Genomic DNA, 4508 nt, shown 5'->3' with positions numbered 1-4508 from the left:
AAGAGAGGGACCGGACAGGGGGAATATCGCGCATCTCTCTATTGCATCACGACGAGGTCTCCCGTCTGCGCGCTGGCTACCGATTTTTTGGGGATGTGATGGGTGGCGGCGACGCGCGGCGCTGAAGATCCGCACATGTCGGCTCGTTTGAAGCAGCCGTCCCCGCCCCACGAGGACCGCTCCGGCTCGCGCTGATCCTGCGGCTTACGTAATATTTACGGGAACAGCGCGAGGACGGAGAAAGAACTCGCGCCAGAAAGAAACGGTCAAATTCGCGTTCAGGATTTAATAAAGAATTGCCAGATTAAATCACAGTTTAATAGATGTAAATAACCGAGGTGATGTTTATCATCCAAAACATTTTAGAACTGAAATGTACTTTTTAATATGAATTGTACGTGATTGTGTAGGATGACGGCTATACGTTTCAACACAAACGATAAATATGTAAATAAATTCTAAATTAGGCCGGTCACTGACTGGTGACGCTAGTACTGCAGAGCAGTTATAGTAATGGACTAGCACGTGCGGTTAGCTAGCCTACACATCTGTATGGAGATACGGAAATGTAAACCAAGCCTTTACCCGCGTGTTTGATATTTGTTATTTTTGTACAAAGCGGCTTCTTTTAAACGAACACGTACAGGACAATATTTTCATAGCCTTCATTCTGCACTTCTAACGGAGGTTCCGAGGCCATTGGGCGAAGCCTATCGCTACATTGCTGCTCATTGCATTCGTCTCAGCTCCCTGTCAGATTCGATCCTTCCAGCGTTGATGTTGCTCACACTTTAAACGGAAATAACGGACTTTTTCGCGTCGCCTCGCCTCTCCTCCGTGCCGCGCCAGCCGCAGCCATGGAGACCACGAAACTGTCCAGCCCTTCGTCACCCACCACGGGCTTCTCGGTGCCAAGCGCGGAGAAGGTGGATGGGTTCCCCCGGAGGTCGATGCGCCGGGCCCGGCAGCGCCGGTCACACAGCTCCTCGCAGTTCCGCTACCAGAGCTCCCAGGTGGAGCTGACGCCACTGCCCCTGCTTAAAGGTACGGTCTTCCGGCACTAACGTCACCGAAGCGCCGTCCTCATCCACAATTTAAAAAAAGTTAGCTATGAATATAATATACTCCTAATCTCGCGTTCCCGCACTGTTTTATCGGGTTGAGATTTTACCTGTCGTGTGAGTCTCTGGTCCTGCCGGGAGCTGGGTGCTGATTGGTGCAGCTGACTGCCTGGAGGCGGGTTGATTCAGTTATGGGTCTTTCAGCAGCAGCAGGAGCTGCCGTTTTATTCCTTTATTTGTGTATTTGATTATATGAGGGCAACAGTGTTCAATAAATATATTGTGCCAGATACGGCTTTAAGCTCATTTACATGCGCACTGGCAGGGCAGTGATTCCACATTCACATACCCTCCCCCTCCCTCTCTCTCTCTCTCCCTCTCCCCCCCCTCCCTCTCTCTCTCTCCCTCTCCCCCCCTCCCTCTCTCTCTCCCTCTCCCCCCCTCCCTCTCTCTCTCCCTCTTCCCCCCCTCCCTCTCTTTCTTACGGAGACATGGATATAGACACACGCATGCACACACTCCCACACACACAAACAAATGCATGAAGGTAAACTGCATAAAGGTTTGCTGCTGCCCTGTTTGTGGCAGTGAGGTGTTGTGTGTGTAGAGGAGTAACAGGAGCAGTGAGGTGTTGTGTGTAGAGGAGTAACAGGAGCAGTGAGGTGGTTATGTGTGTAGAGGAGTAACAGGAGCAGTGAGGTGTTTGTGTGTGCAGAGGAGTAACAGTGAGGTGGTTATGTGTGTAGAGGAGTAACAGGAGCAGTGAGGTGTTGTGTGTAGAGGAGTAACAGTGAGGTGGTTATGTGTGCAGAGGAGAAACAGGAGCAGTGAGGTGTTGTGTGTGTAGAGGAGTAACAGTGAGGTGGTTATGTGTGCAGAGGAGTAACAGGAGCAGTGAGGTGTTGTGTGTAGAGGAGTAACAGTGAGGTGGTTATGTGTGTAGAGGAGGAGCAGGAGCAGTGAGGTGTTGTGTGTGTGTAGAGGAGAACAGGAGCAGTGAGGTGTTTGTGTTTGCGTGTAGAGGAGTAACAGAGTGACCGTTCCCCCCTCCACAGATGCAGCGGTCATGGAGCTGCACGACCTCTTCTCTCAGAAGCTGCAGCAGTGCTGCGTGCTGTTTGACTTCCTGGACGGCGTGGCCGACCTGAAGGGCAAGGAGGTCAAGCGTGCGGCGCTGAGCGAGCTGGTGGAGGCCTGGCATCCTGCCGAGGACTGCTTATCGAACCCGCCTACCCTGAGGCCATCAGGATGGTGAGAGAGGGAGAGATGGGGGGAGAAAGCGAGGGAGGGAGGGAAGAAGGGAAGAGGAGTGTGTTTGTGACTGAGGCTGGTTTTCTCTCAGATCTGGGTGAACATGTTCCGCACGCTCCCTCCCCCTGAGAGCCCTGAGCTGGACCCAGAGGAAGAGGAGCCCACCCTGGAGCCGTCCTGGCCCCACCTACAGGTACAGCCCTACAGGTACAGCCCCACCTACAGGTACAGCCCTACAGGTACAGCCCCACCTACAGGTACAGCCCTACAGGTACAGCCCTACAGCCCTACAGGTACAGCCCTACAGGTACAGCCCCACCTACAGGTACAGCCCTACAGGTACAGCCCTACAGCCCTACAGGTACAGCCCTACAGGTACAGCCCCACCTACAGGTACAGCCCTACAGGTACAGCCCTACAGCCCTACAGGTACAGCCCTACAGGTACAGCCCCACCTACAGGTACAGCCCCACAGGTACAGCCCCACCTACAGGTACAGCCCCACCTACAGTACAGCCATACAGGTACAGCCCCACAGGTACAGCCCCACCTACAGGTACAGCCCTACAGGTACAGCCCCACCTACAGGTACAGCCCCACAGGTACAGCCCTACAGGTACAGCCCCACCTACAGGTACAGCCCCACAGGTACAGCCCTACAGGTACAGCCCTACAGGTACAGCCCTACAGGTACAGCCCCACCTACAGGTACAGCGTACAGGTACAGCCCTACAGGTACAGCCCCACCTACAGGTACAGCCCTACAGGTACAGCCCTACAGGTACAGCCCCACCTACAGGTACAGCCCTACAGGTACAGCCCTACAGGTACAGCCCTACAGGTACAGCCCCGCCCACCACTGTCCCTCCCACCTACAGGTACTGCCCCTCACCTGTACACTCCTCTCTCTCTCCTCACCTGTGCACACCTGTCTCTCTCCTCACCTGTGCACACCTGTCTCTCTCCTCACCTGTGCACACCTGTCTCTCTCCTCACCTGTGCACACCTGTCTCTCTCCTCACCTGTGCACACCTGTCTCTCTGCTCACCTGTGCACACCTGTCTCTCTGCTCACCTGTGCACACCTGTCTCTCTGCTCACCTGTGCACACCTGTCTCTCTCCTCACCTGTGCACACCTGTCTCTCTGCTCACCTGTGCACACCTGTCTCTCTCCTCACCTGTGCACACCTGTCTCTCTCCTCACCTGTGCACACCTGTCTCTCTGCTCACCTGTGCACACCTGTCTCTCTCCTCACCTGTGCACACCTGTCTCGCTGCTCACCTGTGCACACCTGTCTCTCTCCTCACCTGTGCACACCTGTCTCTCTCCTCACCTGTGCACACCTGTCTCTCTCCTCACCTGTGCACACCTGTCTCTCTGCTCACCTGTGCACACCTGTCTCTCTCCTCACCTGTGCACACCTGTCTCTCTTGCTCACCTGTGCACACCTGTCTCTCTCCTCCAGCTGGTGTACGAGTTCTTCCTGCGGCTCCTGGAGAGCCCAGACTTCCAGCCCTCACTCGCCAAACGCTACCTGGACCAGAAGTGTGTGCTGCAGGTAGGGCGGGAGGGAGATGAGAGAGGGAGGTGAGAGAGGAGGTGAGAGAGGGAGGTGGGAGAGGGAGGTGGGAGAGGGAGATGAGAGAGGGAGGTGGGAGAGGAGGTGAGAGAGGGAGGTGAGAGAGGGAGGAGAGGGAGATGAGAGGTGAGAGAGGGAGATGAGAGAGGGAGGTGAGAGGAGGGAGATGAGGGAGGAGAGAGGAGGAGGAGAGGGAGGTGAGAGAGGGAGAGTGAGAGGAGAGAGGAGGGAGGTGAGAGAGGGAGGTGAGAGAGGGAGGTGCGAGAGGGAGGTGAGAGAGGGAGGTGAGAGAGGGAGAGAGAGGAGGAGAGGAGATGAGAGGTGAGAGAGGGAGATGAGAGAGGGAGGTGGGAGAGGGAGGTGAGAGAGGAGTGAGAGAGGGAGATGAGGGAGGGAGTGAGAGAGGGAGGTGAGAGAGGGAGATGAGGGGAGGTGGAGGGAGATGAGGGAGGGAGGTGGAGAGGAGGTGAGAGGGAGATGAGAGAGGGAGGTGAGAGAGGGAGATGAGGAGGGAGTTGGGAGAGGGAGGTGAGAGGGAGGTGAGAGGGAGATGAGAGGGAGATGAGAGGGAGAGGGAGGTGACGAGGGTGAGGTGGGGAGAGAGAGGTGAGGGAGG

At 55.8% G+C, this 4508-nt stretch overlaps 1 pseudogene; it reads left to right on the top strand.

Annotated features, from left to right (window-relative positions):
• Nucleotides 1-4508, top strand: part of LOC133133600 (disks large homolog 4-like) — an 18623-nt pseudogene continuing 14115 nt past the window's right edge.

Source organism: Conger conger, chromosome 7 (genome assembly GCF_963514075.1).
Source record: "Conger conger chromosome 7, fConCon1.1, whole genome shotgun sequence".
Classification (NCBI taxonomy): domain Eukaryota; kingdom Metazoa; phylum Chordata; class Actinopteri; order Anguilliformes; family Congridae; genus Conger; species Conger conger.
Note: the sequence above shows the minus strand (reverse complement) of the source record. Positions and strands in the feature narration are given on the sequence as shown.